This window comes from Manacus vitellinus, unplaced genomic scaffold (assembly GCF_001715985.3).
Source record: "Manacus vitellinus isolate BGI_N305 unplaced genomic scaffold, ASM171598v3 scaffold_20_pilon, whole genome shotgun sequence".
In the NCBI taxonomy this organism is placed as follows: Eukaryota; Metazoa; Chordata; class Aves; order Passeriformes; family Pipridae; genus Manacus; species Manacus vitellinus.
This window is the reverse complement of record NW_021939471.1, coordinates 1,573,924-1,593,850: the sequence shown is the minus strand read 5'-3', so window position 1 is coordinate 1,593,850 and position 19,927 is coordinate 1,573,924. Positions and strand designations below refer to the sequence as shown.

At 43.0% G+C, this 19,927-nt stretch overlaps 1 protein-coding gene across 26 annotated transcripts in view; it reads right to left on the bottom strand.

Annotated features, from left to right (window-relative positions):
- Positions 1 to 19,927, bottom strand: part of MAP2 (microtubule associated protein 2) — a 220,986-nt gene that overhangs the window by 114,459 nt on the left and 86,600 nt on the right. The window lies entirely within an intron of this gene.

Sequence of the window (19,927 nt, the reverse complement as noted above, 5' to 3'; positions counted from 1 at the left end):
GAAACCATGGCATAACAGAGTAGAAAGCATTAAGATGCCTTATTTCCTCCCTCAAAATGAACTGCATGGTGCATCTGCAAACACTTACCAAGTGGCAAAACAACCAGAAAAGCTGGGCAAATACAGATTTCTACCTTCTTGAAACTAAATCCCTGCAAAGAAAATTATTATTCTCTCTCAGCACCACATGCTTCTGATTGTATCAAAATGCATTAAAATAAAAATGCTTTACCCTAAGCTGATCAATCTCAGGAAATGATTTACAGGTTGAAAGCTGTATTTCACTTGCTGGAAACTACGTAAGCACCAGGCTGCACTGGTTAGTCACAGTGCCGTGCTTTCTCCAAAAAGAGACAACACTGATGGCAACACTTTTATGAAGACAGAATGAGTCAAAAATAGTGTTTTGACCTTAGGATTACAGACTTTATAGATCATAGCAAAGCATTAACACCAAACACCTGTTGGAACAATTTTAAAACAAATCCTTTATTCCCTAAGTTACGTAGCAAACTTGACTCTTTTTTAGAACTAGAGTGTAAAACTCGGGAAGCTTTCAAAGCAGAAGTTCATTACTCAGAAGCACATAAACACTTAAGACACTATGCTTTGCTACAGAAATACCTTAATAAAATTAAAGAAAGTGACTGAAAACCAAAGGTTCCTGGCCCATTTGACCGTAACAAAGGATATGGGGTACTTTAGCACAACAAGACCTCATGCCAAATGAGTCACACATAGTATGCGAAGTCTTCAAGAAAACTCAGTTATATAGGGCACTTCTGCCCACCTGGCAGATACTTTTCTTTACATTCTCAATCCACTTTCAATTCACACATTTGAAAATGGATTCCGAGATCTGGAGACATTACGCAGCAAGAGAAAGCAGTTTAAAGACACTTGCATACAGCAATAAAAAACACAGTAAGGAGAACCTCAATTTCTGCACTGATGTGTTTGCTAACAAAATTTATACTTTCTGTTTTAAGACTATTACAGTTTAAAAACCCACCCTATAGCTCAAAAATTATTTCCATAAATGTAAAGACATACCAGATCTCCTTAAAAGAAGATGATGATCTATACTGCTTAGGGATATAACATGATACCAGAAGTAAAGGTCTTACTTTCAGCTCCAGAATCATGTTGTGCCCATTAATTCACACACATGAGGAAGTGACAACACTTGCAGACCCTCAGTCCCAAGTTCAGGGATTGCTCCTGGATGAATGCCTGTCAGGCAATGAGCTCTGCTGAGGGCAAACTTCTGTACTAGAAAAGCCTAAGCAAGGTGAGTAATATATCAAAACCTCCTCAGCCAAGAGGAACAGCAAAGTTCCTTGGCTGTTGTGCCAAGGTAGGAAGCCCTGCATGTGCACTCAGAGCTGAAAGAGGAGGCTCTTCCTGTACACGTGAAAGGTACCACCAGATTCCAGCAACAAATTAGCCAGACACCTCTCAGTGCTGCCAGGTACCATAGCCATGGGTTCCCTTGGTTGGGAGCACAGAACCACGGCTGGAGTCAGTTCACACAGCCCCGGGTCGCTTACAGAGTCAGCCCTGCAATGCAGCTCACGGAGCCAAACCAGCTCCAGCGTTTCTAGTTGTCTTTTTCTGTCTCAGGACCAGGGGACTAAGGGGCCTGAACTCTGGGAAAAATATTTTCCTTTCAACCACAGGGTCTGAAAGACTTCAATTTTTCAGCAGACTGCCTTTAAGTTCTGTATCCCACAGTTCTGTCAGCTCTAAACTGTTGGAGTCAGTCTAGAGGAGGGACACCAAGCTGATTAGAGGGATGGAGCACCACTCCAATGAGGAAAGGTTGGAAGAATTGGGATTGTTCAGCTTGGAAAAGAGAAGGCTTCAAGATGACTTAATTGAGGCCTTCCAGTACCTGAGCAGTGCCTACAAGAAGGATGAAAAGGGACTATTTACAAGGGGATGGAGTGACAGGACAAGGGGGAATGGCTTCACACTGACAGAGAGTAGGTTTAGATTGGATATCAGGGAAAAATTCTTTACTGTGAGGGTGGTAAGGCACTGGACAAGGTTGTTCAGAGAAGTTGTGAATGCTCCATCCCTAGAAGTGTTCAAAGCCAGGCTGAATGGAACTCTGAGCAACCTGGTCTAGTGGAACTAGATGAAAGCTTAAGGTCCCTTCCAACCCAAATGATTCTGTGATTCCATGGTATCAGTCATCAGAGCAAGCACCAACAACCTTATGGGATCTGATTCTACTTATTTCTAGTTTATACCCAAGAGCCAAGGGCCTTAACACGTGCAGGTTGTGGCTGACAGTGGGACCCCTTAAAGTAGGCAGTGCCCATATTAAGAAAAGGCATTGGTCCTCAAAGAGTTTATAGCCCAATACAGACAAACAGAAGAGAGAAGATACCAATTATTACAATGTATTTACATCTCAGAGTCTCTCTGTAATAAACAAACAACTTGTCCTTCAGCATCAGTGCAGAATATGTTCATACATGTAAGTTATACAACAGGAAAGTTATCTATCCATAACGTGCCTCCTATTCCCCAGCTGTTCTGCTATCGCCTGCTCCCTGCCTCTGATTTTTGTGGATTATATGTGAAATCATTTTCAAAAATAGTTAAGAACAGTGTTGTATTGTGTTATTGTGCCCACTTTTTTTTAAGATTATGAATTGAGGCCAAGTAAAATAAAACGCTTTGCCTGAAAACATGGACAGGCTCTATAGAGCACATGAGGGAAGCACACACAAGATTTTCAGTTTCAATCCAAGCTCTGATGACAGAATCACTGCTCCTGCTTAGCTAAGGGCTGCAGTCTTTGTATGCAGTAAACAGATCATATGAGACATAGACCTGAAGTTTATCTTAAGCTCCTTTAAAAGCACTGCTCATTATTCAAAGGAAAACGTGTGACCTTTTGTGACATCTCTTTGGAAGGAGCTTTCATGTCTGCTGCTCTGAGATGATTAGAAGACGTGGTATTTTGGATGCAAACTAAGAAATCCCAGTGCTTCACTGTTTCTTATTCTCAAGCATTAAGAAATAGATTTCTCTGGGTTTTACAGGAATTGGGGAAATACATGAAAACAGAAAAGGAGCAATGGAGTAGCAGGGAGGTTTGTCTGCCCCCTCCCCCTTCCTCTTGCTGGTAGAAGTCCCACTCTTCTCCTTTTGGGTGCTGAAGGGCACTCTCCAGCTGAAAAAAGTTGCCTGGAGACTGAGGGAGGCAACAGTCAAACTGGAGGTGTGGAAGGAATGACAACTGTGTTCAGTTACCTATTACAAATGGACAGCCACTCCTTATTCCACTTATCCTTCTGGACACACACTAGGGCATTTTGGTGAACACCAGCTTCTCCACCAAAAAGAAGGCACACCTGCCTCCTCATCAGACTGGCCATGGCATGGTATGTTTTCTCTCTCCTGCTGGATGAGGACTCAAGTGGATAAGGAAGGACAATATGGCCTCAAAGAAGAAACTAGTTTAGGTAGACCTCAAATCTGATCACTAGTACAGTACTTGTTTATGGCAGCAGAACTGTCAGTACTCTTGGAAACTATAAGGCAACTGAACTGAGCCCCCTTGAGGTAACTCAGGCAGTACTGGCCTTTATTAGGATTTCACTCCTTCAAACCTCTTGTATCCACATGTTTAGTGCCTATTTTCTCATAGCCTCTTATTACTGAGCTGGCCCATTGCCCAGAAAACACATGCCATGCAAAGTAGCTCACCCCAAATTGGTACAAATGAATTAAAACAGTTTTCAAAATGAACTGCCTCTGGGCTAAACATATTTTTGTGAAACTGTGTTTTGCTCTCCTTATTGACTGTCACCGTCTTTTATGCCCTTGCAACACCGCGATCACGGGGACGTTAATCCAAAATTACTTGAGGGAATCCACAGGCTTCCCTCCTATGACCAAAGAGCCCAGAGGCAAGTGCTGCAGGTTTGCCACATCCCAGCTTAGTGATGGGGACAGTGAGAGACAGGAATTAAGACTGAGACAGAGAAGTTGAAAGGTCTCCTACCAACAACTAAGCGCAGTCTGACTTACAAAGGCAGAACTACTACAACATGGTGCTCTTCAATCAGGGGGAAAAAAGGTATGTGAGAGGAGAAGCTGCCACCAAAATAACACGACCAAAAATGCCTCTCTGAATTCCCTAGAGACATACGGTGTCCCAGTCACAGGCTCCATCACAAGTAAATACCAACACAGTTCATGACGAACACGTGTGACAGCAGGGTCACAAAGTCTGGGAAACAGAAGACAGAATGAATCCCCTGTAACCCAGTATATGTGCTCAGTGTCACAAAATAAATAACCAATTTGCTTTAATTAGGCTATATCCTCCTGCTGTCACACAACCTCTACTTGAAACTGCACCACGAGGTGAAAACAATCCCTTATGTATCAGTAATTACTGGACAAAATAATTTTGCTGTATTCCAGTATCTCAGTGGCTCACTCTGCAAAGTTAGCCAGGGTACTTTCAATTCAGATGGAGATAGGAGACCACATACTTTAGCCATAGTTTCACCAGTAACAGCTTGAAAAGGTGAAGATGATTTAACCAACTAGCCCAAAACCTTGAGGAAAGTGAAAAAAAAAAAAAAAGAAATGCTGAAATAAAGGTTCAGCACACGTTTGGTATGAAAGTAACTGTATAAAGCACAAAAATACTACTACAAAACAATTTCCTCTGCTTATGCGTGCACTGGTAATAAATTTGCTTCAGCTATTTTCAGTTGTTAACAACCAATGAAGAAACAGTCTCACTAACTTTACTCCATATGGCTGTTTTAATGCTAAGAGACTAGTGGGTGGTTATATGCCTTGAGGGGTTGGAAGAGGGGGACCTATTCTTTTGGAAAAACTGCATGCTGTGAATTACTTGTTCCAACCTTGTTGCCCCTAAGAAAAATAAGGTAACTGGTTAAAAGAAACAAAAAACCCACCCTAATCTTGCCACTTATAGAAAAAAACTAATAGTTTCTAACATGTTCTGAAATCCAGAAGCACGTACAAGGAAGCTGAAAGCCGTGCCCAAAGTCTGCACCATTTCTACACTGCTAATGAACCATATTCTTTATACCACACAAACACCCTTGGCGGAGAACATATGTAGGGATTTCTGCCACTGGGTTTTCCATAGATGGAAAAAGTAAATAACATGGAGAAAGGAACTACACTGTAGGATACAGTGCCCTAATTTTGACAGCGTGTGCTTTAATGTACTGTTTGCAACCAGTCGATAAAACCACACAAATCTGCTTGAATAGAGGAAGGAAAGCATTTCAATGTAAATTTAATTTTTAATGTTGAGCCCACATCGCAGTGTGTGTTGTTATTAAACCTCTAGTAAGTAACTGTTTATTTTGAACAGCTTTTTTGGTATTTTCCCCCCACCATCCTTACCTTTAAACATTCAGCTAAGTCCACTGCAATTACTGTTTAAGTGCCCATTATGATGTAGATATATAAAGTAAAATACCTTCACTTGCATAAGCATAGCACACACCTAAACACCCCCACATTCACACCCCAACTACACCTTATCCAGCAATGAATGGGATGTCATTATACCAGTTTACTCTTTTGAAGATGAACAACCAAGAAATAGAGGCATCCAGCAAAAAGTTGAGTTTTCCAGATGTAAAGATTTTATCAAAGTACTATCCATAGCAGTCACGAGCATTTTAGAGGAAATACCAATTTGGGAACTTAAGCAAGCCAAACCTCTCCCACCTCAATGTAAGCGAATAAGTATAAGGTGAATTTTAGTAGTTAATATTAAACAATAAATTGTCCCATCCTGCCAACATTATTAATGTCACTTTTCAGTATAACGCCAGCCCCTGGCAAAAGACTCTGCAGTGACAATTCCAATTAACTTTCCTCATCTTTATCTTACAGGTCACCTGTTAAAAAACGCATGTTTACTCTGTCTTCTCCCCAACCAAGACCGACTGCAGTGGAGGTGATGTTCTAAGCCAAGTAAGTCGTGCCATCTCAGCTCCAGTTTGTCTAAGTCACTCTGCATGTTGTTTGAGCTGCCATCTGACATGCCTTCCCCCCCAGCTCCCGGGCTGAGCTGCCTTACACCCTGCAGACAGGCTGCCTCTCCTTCCCTCAGCAGTGGAAGGGAACACAAAGAGCCTCCGTCCTCACCCGCAAACCTCAGCAGAAAAATCCCCCACTAGCAAGAGCAGCCCTTCTCATGACAGTATCATAATTAGCCCAGTGTACTTTTCACTGATCAAAGCAGCTCCTTAGGGGCCCAACCCAAAGCCCACTGAAGCTGATGGAAGTTTTCACTTGGGTTTCAGCAGCCTTTGAACCATGTTCTCTTGACAGCATCATGTGTCACAAGAAACACAAGGGCAAGAAGGGGAGAATCTGTTCCAATATAATCCTGTGTTTCACTGCCTTTAAGGAAGGGGTGGTCAGAAGATCAGTCTGTCACATCAGGAGTGTCCAGGACCCAAGAGGTGGTTTCAGGAGTCCATCATAAGCTGATTTTGCAGGTGTGGTGTGCGGTGTAATGACAGCTACCACTAAAGAGACACAGCGGCAATGTGGGTATGTTCCCAGAGGAAGAATTCGTTTCCCTCTTGGATGCAGTCACACACAGAGGCAGTTGTAGCTGAGTATTTGCTGCTGTGGACATCACTTCCAGCTCATATCCCTCCCCCAGGGAGTGTGTTCTCTCCCAAAAGGGAACTCACATGTCAAAGCTGAGACCACGTAGACCATTGCATCCCAGTGGTATGACACCAAATAGGTCCCACTAACATCAAAATCTCTACAAACCCAAGAGGCAGACAGGCTGAAGAGGGACATGATCCCAGAATGAAGGAAACGTCAGTGTTTCTTGAACATATAACAAAGGAAGTGCACATTTGTTTAATTATCCATATCCCCTTAATACATGTATGGGTCAAATGGTACAGGTTTTGCTTGCAGACAAGCCTACAGGAACAGTCTGCACACAAACACACACACAAATCCACTCCATGCCACAGCAAGATTAGATGATTCAAGAAAGAGGACAATCAGCAGGAAGATGAAGCTAAGTGTTAAAGTGATGAGATCAGTTGTTAAGGTCTCAGCTCTCTGAGGAAGTGCAGAAAAAAGTAACAGGGATTTCATTGCCTTGAGTCCAGGAGCATTTCTCTTTTCCTGGCCTTCAGTATCAACAAGGGGGTATGCATTACGCCAGGAAACAACTAAATCCAGGTCCTCTGATAACTCTGTCTTGGCATAATCGAATGGGTCTCGGGTGCCCACAGGAATTTCATATAACATAAGCTGTACAATGAACCTTTTACCCTGATAGCAAGTTTTGCATATGATGATTTTTAAGCAGTTAAAATGCTCGTTTCTGGTGTCTTCAATATCACAATAAAAGCATTTGCCATTTCTGCTTATAGGAGCAATTGCTGGGCAACAAAACCCTGCCAGGCTACAGACTGCAGGGTTTTGTTTGCTGCAAAAACCAAAGCACTGTCACTTAGCTCTTTGCACAGACCCACAGCACATTCTCACAGCAATCCCTTTAGCCTATGAATCCCCTGGGAGGATTGCAATCCTTTTGCAAGATCTAGATCCACTCCTGGCAAGTGACCGACCAAGTCACTCCAGTTGCAAGTGAATACAGGATATGTACAAGCATATATTTTAGGTAGCTACCTCACAGCCTCCAGATTTGGGGGTTTTCACACATTTTCTAGGTAAGGAAAAGTAATGTAGTCAGATGTGAGAGCAGGAATTAAATTACTCATCCCAAGTTACATAGCAATCAAAGATCTAAGACAAAACTGCCTTCATGCAAACAATTCTGCGTAACAGCATCTAGAGAACTCTTAAGCACTGCAGAGTTGCCCATCACATAAGATACTTAAAATTTATGGACTGCTGCTTCATCTCCCTTCTCTCCCCCTTCCCAGAAACTTCAATGGATACTGAGTAAGAAGGATGAAATCACTGAGACTTGCAAGGATCACCAGTTGCATGACTGGAGCCTAAAAAGACAAAAGGCAAACCTGAAACACTAAAGTGGGGAAAATCCTAAAGGCAACGCGACGTGAACAGTAGTCAGCAAACACTCAACTGCTGCGGGATGAACTCCGAGCACCCATTTCTGCAGGCACCTAGGAGATGTGCCAGCAGGCTCCCACAGCAGTACTGAGACAGACATGCTGCAAGCCCTGGGAAAAGCTGTCTTCCCAACATTTTTCATATACAGTACAATGTGCTGGAGGGTGGAAAATAAGGCTTTAACCTGAAGGTGTTTATTTTTTCGAATCCGTATTTTTTTAACCTTTAAGGGTAGCAATTGTCCCATTGGTTTGAACTTAAAAGAAGTGTACTTGGTAACTCTGAATGTACTTTCATACATGCAATCATGTTGTGTCTCAGTGTTCCCACACCAGTTTCCCAACTCTCAAACTGTTTTATGCAGTGTACCTAATCATCTACAATTACTCACATTTTCCTTTACAATGGCCCGACGGCCTTAGCTTTACTTGAGTGAGAATGCAGCAGTCCCACACTCCTTCCTCTTCCCACCCTAAATGCAAGTGGTGTTCAGGATGGTAAAGGCAGGAGGAATGAAGGTTCATTTTCTACACATTCTTACTAATTGCAACAGAACAATACCAAAGCCACACTGGTGGTCAATCTCAACAGGAATTCTAAACAGAAGAGCAACTTTCTCTTCCCCTCCCTCCTCTGACATCTTTCTTTTTGGTTGATTAGATGGTTTTTTCCAAGCACTCACTCCTGCAGTTTTGCAGATACCTCCCCTCCAAAAAGCCACCTTCCTGCAAGGGACCCGTGACACGCTGTAGCTGTGACCATGTGCACCCAAAATGAAACGCTCGTGGTCACACTGTTCAGCTTGCTGATATTCCTGACTACCACCATCACTGACTCATCAGCCCAGGTTCAGCATCATAACACCTCCTTTAGGATATATTAATAATTAATTTATGCAGTGCTTATTTAGACACTTTGCTATAGAGTGAGCTAAGGCTCCATTCAGTTTTTAATTCACAGATGTGCAGTGACAAGTGACAGGCAGGGTTAAGCACCAGAGGGTAATTCAGTCATCTCTAGTCTCTGCTAGAGGGCTACCTGCAGTTCTCAGGAGCACAGCAGCAGGATGACACCTCCAACAGCAACAGGGGAGCCCTGAACTCGCCTGGGCTTAACCGCTGTCTGGGACAACAAACACTTTCAGAAATCTTCCAGAATATTCCCTCTTTCTTGCACATAATAGAACTCTCATGACAATTTGTCGAAGGGAAGACTGTCACATGGCACTTCAATGCTTGCAGACTTTTAAAAAAGTCTTGTTGGTGTTGAGAACACCTGGATAGAACAGATCAACAAAATGAACTGCAGACTGACTCCTATTCCCACTCTCATGCAGTGCTGCAGATCTCCTGCAGCTGCTGTAACTGGACTTGGACTCGGTCCAGAGATGCAAAGACCTTCAGTCTGCTCAACACTGCCATGCAGACAGTGGAACCAACCATGGGTGTATGAATCAGTGCCTTCTCCTGACAGCAGGTAAGTAGACTGACTGGGATACAAACTGACACAACAAACAGTATCTACAGCGTGTTACACATCTGCCATTACGTTTTTATTACTGTTAGCCCACTAGAAATCGCCTTCAAACTCAACTCCAGATAGCAGATTTTTTTAGAGTTCCCTAAAGCATCTTCTACACCCAACATTTGTTCTCCCTAAAACCAGGCTATTTTTCCTCCTCCTAAGATAAACAATAATAACATGTATTTTGGCTTTCAATGCTTAATGCTCTGGCTATTGTTCATACAGCTACTGTCTTCAGTTTGAAGCAAAGTGCCCTATTACAGCTCTGTGATTAATCAGGGTGATAAATGCTGCAGGGAGGCCCCTGCTATCAATCATGTTTCTTGTGCAGAAAGGCACTCAAGTCAAAAAGAGTGGGGGTGGGGGAAGGCTCATTTACCACTATTGTAGTAAGATTATTTTCTGTTAAGAAAAGTGGCAGTTCCTTTATCCAACAATGAATGCAGGCTGACCAGCAGTTTAGAGACCTAGTAAGAGATGGTTAAAGATATTAATAATAAAACAAAGTTATCCTGTGTGAAGGAGGACAGATGGCAGCCACACAATAGCCATCAAGTCTATTTAACCAGATAAGTAGTCTGCCTACACCCACCCCGGCTCTAGACATGTGCTGATTCAAAGACTGGCTCCCATCCCATGGAGCCCTCTAACCTGAAACAGGTGCAGAGGTCACGTTCTGTCCTTCCATGCCCTCATTTAGAAATCCGCCCGTTCTCTGTCAAGCACTGCCAAAGCAGAGCCCAGGACAGATGCTCCCGCCCAGCAGTGATAAGCTGTGCCTCTGTGCCTTGAAAATATGTGCACCAGACCCAGGGACAAAGCAGCACAGCTTTGGGAAAGGCAGAGGAACACCGTGTTGGGAACGTGGCAGCCAGCCTGGAGAGCCCAGCGCTGCCTCGGGTTTCTGAGACACGCTGCCATGGACGGCAGAGGGCTCATGAGTGATGCCCATTTCAGAGCTACAGACTATCTGTACAGACAGGGGTAATCAGTGATGATACAGTGAAAAAGGACCAGAAAACCTCAGTGTCAGCCAGGGTGGCTGGAGCAGGCAGGCTGCAGTGAATTTTGAATGAAGGATGGGTGAAAGATTTAATTCCACTAAGCAGCCAAGGGGCTCAGATCCAAAGCCAGTTTCTGCCATGGGGAGCATTTTACCAAAAGCAAAAGGTGCTGATGAGCCTGACAAACCAGCAGCCAGAGACAAGTGGAAAAGCTGTAGGAGAGGCATCGGGGGGGCTGGCCAGACAGACCATCTCAGCACGTTTCTGTGAAGTCTGACGGGCCCTTCCCCCACAGACACTGCAAGACTGGGGCTTTTAATATTGCAAGGATTACTTCAATCCATAGGCTTAACCTTCCTACGGCAAACCTGCACAGATGGAGTGCCACTGCCTTCCTGCTACCAGCCGACCCGTCCACCACAGCCTGGCTGAGGCAGCACTTCAGGCATGGCCAGCAGCTACCGCTCCTTCCAGGGGCTGAGGGACCTGCTTCCCACCTGTCTGACACCCTGCACTACTCCAACTTTATAGATACCTGACTCCTGGTGATCTCTGCAGCCAGCATTGCTGGGAAATGAAAATGAGCTCAGTTTTCTTAAACACTCAGTGGTTGTAAATCCTCAAAAGCCTTTTTAAGCTTTGTCATGACATATGACTTTCTTTCCCATGACACAGTTTATTATGCAACTATTTCTTTTCCTTGTTTTAAGAAGAAAGGGAACAGAACTGTAAGGAAGCATACTAGCACCGTAACATGAATCCAAAGGTGGTAACTTTTCTTTTTTTGACAGAATGCACATGAACAGTTTGGGCCTCTCATTATATTCAGTAAACTATTCAAAACAGAACTCCCAGTGGAGAGATTCGCACCTGGGACTATCCTTCACTGCAAGCCTAGTCTAAGGCTTTTCTAGTCAACAGTCAATTCCATAGATGCTGCATTAGGTCCAGTAAGAGTATTTTTAAAATTATTTTATCAATAGCAGTATTTTAGAATACTGTTATTCATATAATATATTGATACTGATATTGATATAATATTGAGTTTAGAATACTCAGTAACACTATTTTAGAACATCTAAATAGCCTTTCTGCCTGACAAGATAGAAATAGTTATCTCCCTTTTGTCAGATGTAGAAAGCTTTAAAAAAAGCCCCCAAAAAAACCAACCCCAAAACATCCCAAACACCGGGGTTTTATAAACTGAGTGAAATTCTGGGTGAGTGACAGAAGGTACTCTCCCTTCTTCCCCTTGTAAGATCATGGATTTGAAGTCTACTTTTCTGTATTATATATGATTATTCACACATACATACACAGGCCAAATTCATTAGTTTTTCCACATAACTTAATTCCAACACACCTCATAAAAATATTTCTAACTCCAGCACTTCTTCACTGATATTGGATAGAAGACTTTGTTTAGGTATTTCTCCTGCCCGTTTGGATACTGCAGAAAGGAATTTTTATAGGTCAAGACAGTGTTATTACAAGGGCTACTTGTAGTAATGAGAGCTCCAGAAAATGCAAAATGTAGGTGAACATGTGGACACAGATGCAATGATTTGACTGTACCCCCTTATGCCTCACTGCTCTTCTCCACTCTCCAGTGTAAAGACTGAACACATTTTATTTCCTGCAGAAATACAGAAATGAGAAAGGACAGCACACAGAAATGATCAGGTCTAAGCTTTGCTCAATCTGCATATCACTCTGAAGTGAGAGTTACCTGACAACAACACTGAAAACAACAGGACTACACCACAACAACAGTACGTTCACTCAGACACTCCCCAAGAATCCTCCTGGCCAGTCCCAAGTACTGAGGGTCATCCCACAGCATCGACCTGACAGGTCTGTGAAGATCAAAATCTCTGACTACCCTGCTCTTACACCCACCTGCCCACTGCAGGCCTTGGCAAACACAACTGCAAGGGCACCCAGCAGAGTGGCTGGGAACCAGGGAGATGTTCAGCCATTCAGAATGACAGTCTCAGGCAGTCACAGAGAACTTCTGTCCTTTGGTGGGTTTTTTCTTTGGTTGGTTGGTTTTCTTTTGGGTTTGTTGGTGGTTTGGTTTTTTTTGTTTTTTCTTTTTTCAAATTCCTTTAGTGAGTTCTGTCAGGGAGTTATTCTCGGTTTGCCAACCACTAACTGCATGGATGTGTTACTTTGTACCACGGAGCACCATTTCCCTTCTGTTCTATAATTAATCACTAAAGTGCTCAAGTCTCCTGCTTGTGACACATTGGTATCTAAAGTTTTTACACGTGCTGGCTGGCTACACAACTGTAAAATTACTTTTAGTAGCTGTATACATCAATCCTGAGTTTACCACTGCATAATTACTTCCACAAGTATTTGCTGAAAGACATTTTTACTAATGGACACTAAATATCACAAACCTAAGAGTAAGCACATTCGTACAGATACCTAAGGGCATCTAAACGTGTCCATCACAGGGGAGGTTCCTGCAGGGAGCAGTTCTGCCTGTGCCTCACTCTTCCCTTACAAGATCTGCTGTTCTTATCACTCATTACATAACACCAAACCTACAACTAATGGCATCAATTCTTATTTTAATGATTATTAATATGCCTGGCTGTACTGCAGCCATACTTTGAGGCAACTTTCCACAGAAGAGGACCCTAGGCAATGCCCATCCATCCAAGGAGAACTAAGGTCCTGCTCAGGGGGACATCAACAGCAGCTCTGAGTACTGTGAGCCCACAGCACAAGGTGCCAAGAGCACAAACCTCTGTGGATCCCAGTGGGTTTTGAAAAGAGACAGGGGCCCCTTTTGTATATGCATAGGACTGTGGGGTGGGGGGGGAACCAGAGTTTTATATCTTGGCTTTCTATTTTCTCTGAAGGCACTCAGCACATTACTGAGCATCCCAACTTGTTTCTTTAACATCTATCTTATTATGACTATAAAAAAAAAACCCTATCAATGCCATCTTGACTCATTCTTTGGCTTCTAAAGCTCCTTCAGTTTTATCATCATGTTGCTAAACCCAAGAAGAGATTACCCAACTGATGCCTTGTCCTTTAAAGACTGAGAGCATACAGTGTAGGAGCTGCACAATGACTCCAGCAGAGTATGTATTATGAGTGAGGAACTCACTGCATGGCACATTCAACTGCACCTCGTTTCACTTAAAAATTAAGTCCTTGTGTTTCAAAATTCCTATAAATTTTAGAAAGACACAAGATCAACAGTCAGGCTACACTTGACTTTGCCACAGGTCTGGGGAAGTCACCAGAGCAGAACATCATTGGATCACAGGTCTGTCCTCACTGGACAGCTGATCCTGAGAGCAGCTGAGCACCTCCACAAGTGATAGGATTATACCCCACTGTAGCTCCAGAATGAGGCCTGGCAACACAGATTTGCTGGCCTACACTTGAACTGCAGCAATAATAAGTTCACACAATATCAGTTTATCAACACAGGTATCAGCCATCCTGATTCATCATAAGCTGGGTTTATACCCTATTGTCAGCATGGAGGACCCTAATGCCAATCCACCAGCCAGCCAGGCCACCACAGTCACATTAAGATGTGCTGAGAAGGGTTCTGGATCAATGCAAGTGAATCAGCTCTTGAAACAGACTTCAGTTAAACTGCTGCAACTATGGAAATCCTAAAGCAGAAAGTTCTGTCCTAAATTACTGAATGTTACTGGGTTTGTCCTTTCTCTGACCCCACTTCAGGGTTTTATGCCTCTGCTTTCAGGCAGAAAAGAAGGCAAGCTGGAACTATCAGTGAGCTTGCTCCCCAGTGTGCTCAGGGCTGGATATGAAGGAAGAATGATGCTGTGGTGCTGAATCCCAGACAGGGCAGCCTGGTTTCTAGGGCTAGAGTGCCCAAAGGTAGAACCCTATCAACCTCCACATCCTTACAGCCCTGTGTTTTTCACTCCTGTTGCCCTTCCTCTATGATACCTCAGTCTGAAATATTTTAAAAAATTGGGGGTGGGGGAGTGGAAAATTCACACGGGCAAGAGAGGTTTCTAACCCTGTGAAATTCAGAGTCATCTCTACTGACATCTTATATTGCAAACTATCAGCTCGGAAATGCCAATAAAAATCTTCCTGATGCTCACAGAGGATGTAAAATAGAGTTGCAAGAGAGCAGCAGTCCCTGGCCTTTGCACTCCTGCCAGACCAACACTAGACTCCTGACCAACACTACAGCCCAGCACGAGGATATACAGGCAGGTGAACTGTGTTCCTGGCACTACAGAGCAGGAAGAACTAGGTGCTTTCCCCAGAGCAAAAATAAGACATCAATTCAGCAGAATTTCCTCTCTGCTATGTTACCTGTGCTTGCACCGTGCTGCCCTGTACTGGGAGATAGCAGGGATTTGTCAAGGAACTTATCACAGAGATGTGTTGGGAGTTTGTTTCCACATCTGTAACTCCTGCATCTGAAAGGGGTGTTTGAGGATGTGTCACATGCAAGTCTCCAGAGCTGCCCCATGCACCTTTCTCTCCCCAACAAAACTCCAGGCTACGAATTCTACCATAAGATCAAGTTTTTCAGTATCAAATGCTACAATGCTGAGCAGCAGCAGCACAGTGCTGCTTCCATATAGACGGAAGCAACTTGGGAACTACAGAGACACAGACAACTGGATGATACAGGGAGTTTTATACTGACACTGAAACACACATCTCTCTGATTTCTCCGCCACTGTTCTCTATTCCTGTATCTAGCAGTCATGAATCCCTTCCCCTTGATGATGAAAAGCCTAAAGAAAGGCACTTTCTTAAATGTGATTCATTTTCTTTTAGCCAATTTAGGCACATATTTGCATTTTTAAGAGAAAAGATACACACCAAGTAAGAAAAAGAAGAGATGAACCCAATTCACTAACCACACATACTGAAAAATCACCTTATCGCAAGAAACAAGATGACTCAGAAAACAAACATAAATAGCTTCTGTGATTTAGCACCGACTCACACCCGGGGTATTAAAATAAATTGCCCATGATTTCTCGCAAGCTCCATGCTAATGCATTCCACAGAACATCAGAGAAAACGCAGCAGTGCATGACTATCTAGAGGCTTCACTTGGTGGCAAATAATGGAATGAATTGTCCCCTGACCAGGACAGGGAAAGGAAGTTAATCTGCATCTCCAGCCTTTCGGGGAATGTTTCAGGATTGTAAACCATGAGTCAGCAGCACTGCTGCTATAGAGGTTTTTTCCTAGCACGCTGCTGGCAACACAGCCTCTGCCTTTCCCAGCTTTGGATTGCCAGCTAAGTGCCCATCGAGAAACAGCACCTTTTGTGTGAAATGGGACAGATCAATTGTCTGCCGCTGATTCATTAACGTCTTAAATATCACCACTGACCTGTATGATCACAACATACAGCAAAGAAGAAAAAAGAGTTCAGTTGATGGGTGAAGCTGGGAGAAATCAAGTCTTTTACTAAATGTATTTTAACCCCTTTACTGGTACTGCTACTACAGTAATACCACGTTCACCTTTGTTACTGCAGCCAAGACAAAAGATACCATACTAAGTCTCATAATCAAATCCAAGGACCTCAATCATTTTGCAAAGTTGATGAATACTCCTCCTGAGAAATACATTGGTATTTCTTTGTATGTTTTAGAGACAAAGAAAATAAGGAAGAGAAGGAGGACACAAATTTTTAGAAATTAACTTGGCAGTTTACAGCTGTTTACAGGAACCACAGGCCTGCACCTATTCACTTCTTCCTCCAGTTGAGGTCATGTCAGCTGAGCTCCTAGTCCAGTTTATCCTCCATTGGATTCTTGTGCTTTGATGATTATTTTCTTGACAGGTTATAGAGAGTCCTTCCTAACGTTCCTAAACCAAACTTCTGCTGTTTAACTATCCCTAGCTCTTAATATTTAAATCTAGCTTGACAGAGAATTTAAGGATGGAAACTTACTTTCTTTCTAGAAACAAGAAACAAAGCTGAAATGAGTCCTCCCCTTAAATGAAGAAAGCACTGCCATAACCTCACCACTTTCTGAGTCTGATCTTCTAGACAGGCACCACATGCACACCATGGCCAGCCAGCACCCCAGAGCAGCCCTAAAGCACCCTTGTGTCCTGCCCAGCTGATAGCACAAGGCCATAGGGAAATGGAGATACTCTGGCACAAAAGGAATGGAAAATGTGGCAAGGGAGGAGAGGACACAAGATGCAAACCCATATGGAAAGAACTTCCATCAGGGTATGATATATTATTTCCAGCCTTACTCACAGAAAGTCAGTTTTGTGTGGATTATGTTCTCCACAGCTAATAACTGTTGAGTCCATTGACCAATTGCAGCCTGCTCTGTTACAGAGGGAACTGTCTTCCCACAAGTCCATGAAAACAGACATTCAAGTACAAAAGGCAGACCCTGTAAGTGACCCCAGCCCTGTCCCAGCTGAAAGAAAAGCTGTAACATAGGACTCTTACTTGCCACCAAACAGTTTGCCTAGGGGACAGTCTTTCTGATCAGTAAAACAGCAAGAAAATCTCCACTTCATCAAGCACAAGACATAAATCAAAGGAAAGTCAGCACCATTAATTCCAATGCTCAAACCAATACCTGTTTCATGTGATCATAGGATAAGACAACATTAACCCTAATGATGTAACCCTAACCCTAGTAAACAAACAGAGAATGTTGAAACCCAGCCTAGACCAGTCATAAAACCAAATTCCTCCTTACCTCCTCCACGAGGGCCATCACAAGTGCAGTTAAAAAAATGGATGAGGATCTCGGGACAGGGGCAGACCCGGGGGCCCAAACTCATTTCTGAAGCTGCTCCCTGCAGGAGAACCCTGGGGATGAACTGACACCACACGTTTCTTCTGGATGCCTTTGGTGCATTTGGTGCCCACGTCATATGTTTAATTGCAGGTGAGTGCCAAAGATCACGTCATCCTGGATGCATGCCCTGCCCTGGAGTCCACAAACTGTAATCCAGCACACCTCACTGCCACTGCACACTCCAGCTTCTGAGGCCTTTCTCTATCAGCTAAATAAATGTTTTTCTTTTGATATTCCAAACCATCTTACGCTATCCCTGTGGCCACAGGATTTTCAAGTCCTATCAATCTAGAATTAATTCTCTTCTTACAGCATAAGTGCCCCTTACCTCTTCTTCAAGAAAATTACATTGCTTGAAATAATTTCTATTTTTGCCAGCACAACATCTCATTTTCTTCCCTGTAGTCTGAAGGAATGATTTGTAACATGAATCTTAAAAACCCAGATCAAAGGAGGAGGTTAAAATGATAGATAAATCAGAAATGTAAGAAATGTATATGTAGTAAAAAAAAAAAACACAACAGTCTCCACTAACTCTGATTTAATAACAGATAGTTGATGCCCTTTCTTTGTTTTTGATAGATCCTAGAGGACTGATAAGATGCTGTGCACAGAAGATAAGAGACATTTCCATAGCAGATGAAAACCATTCATCTGAAGGGATCATGCTGTCAACAAATTGGACTCATTATCTGCCAATACTATAAAAACTAGGCAGTTCTACTCATCTGCTAACAATACCACCATTTCTATTTGCAAGAGTTCTCTCCTTTCCCCCTCTCCAATGCTGCAGTAAAACCTTGGATTCTGACATCAAGCCCAGCAAACAACGTTAGTCCTTGAGACAGAGTTTGCAAAACATTAATGAAATCAGAATGAGATTGCAGTTTGGCTTGTTGCCCTTGGATAATGGAAGTGAAATTAAAAGTAGAGGGAAGAGAAGGGACTTGCTCTTAGCTAAAATCAGATTGTTGAATGCATTTTTCAGGAATTAAAGCATTTTATACACTGTCTACTTCAAATTTTTCTATTTCAATGACTGTAGTGATAACTGATACCAGGAGGAAACAGTAGCTAAAGCAACCAAGAAAAACCAACAAGTAGAGCATTCCTTTCAAATATTTCATTTAGCCAGGAAAATCTATTAGGAAAGAAGCCTTCTGCCAAGGCAGAAAGAAGGGCCAAGAGAAAGATGTGTAGAAGAGGAAGACAAAAAAAACGGGAGAGAATATCCTGAAAAATTCACAAATGCTTTCTACCAGGAAGCAGCACCTATCAGCCAGCCCTACCAATTTATTGCAATATTCATCTCCTTTCTGAGGGATGCATTCCTGCTAGCAGTGCTCCCCATCCTTGCCAATGCCCAGGTTCTCACTTGGGGTTTTTGCCTGTCTGGGGACCCACACTGGCCATTTCAGGAGTCCAGGCTTATGAAACATAACTGCCTTTCCTGAAGAATTTCTCAGCTGTTTTATTCTAGTTTTCAAAAGGCCCCCTGAAACTTCAGAATAAAGACAAACACACATTTTGATTGCTGCCCTACAAACACACACATTCCCTCCAGGTCTAAATGCAGGGCTAAGAAGTATGATCACCTATAGGGTACCTGGGAAGAACAACACATCATAAAGTCTGGTTTGGTAGGTGTTAGGTGAGAACTGGCACCTGAGAAGTTAATTGAAGATGGATATACCTTTCTCTCTCTCCATCAAGGTGGAGGGAGCAGATTTTCAATCCTGCTTAGATTTTTTTTAAGGGCACAGTCCCTACTGCAAATCACTGAGATCTGTATTCCTTAACTACCTGAACACATCTGAGAGTTCAATACAAAGTCACTTAATGTTTTCTATTCTGCAAGGTTTTATCTCCCTCTTTCCTTTATAGCATCAAAGGGTTAAAGCTACCAAAGCCAGAAGGTATTACGGAGAAGAGGACAATAAACTTTCCTGGGAACTAGCAATGACACTGTCAAAAAAACCCAGCTTGCTTTCTTCATTTTGATACACAGACATAATTTCTGAAGTGCCAGGGGTGTGTCAAAAAGCCATAAGACAGATGCTCACCCAGCACTACCATGCCCTGTCAGGTTGCTGGAAAAAAAAAAATCATAAAAGCATAAAAGCCCTGAGCTGAAGCACACATGGTTTTTGGCAGCAGTGCACGGGTTAAAAGAAGTTTCCCTCTCCCATGGAAGTGATACAGTCTGAATCCAGCATTATGTTTTCCGCTGTGATAGACTGTACCTGCTCTCAGCAAGCCAGCAAGTTTAACCCTGTCCTTGCTGTTTCAAAATCAATATTATCATGTCCCCAAATCTGGTATGATGGGAGACAGCCCTGCACTCTCCCTATAGTAAAGCAGACAATAGACAAGCACCCGGGTTTGTATCTCGCCCTGTGGTAGCTGCAGCCGAAAGGACTCATTAATTAGCTAGAGCGTCCGCATACACAGCAAAAATAACTTCACAGTGCCGGCCAAAGCAATCTGAAAATC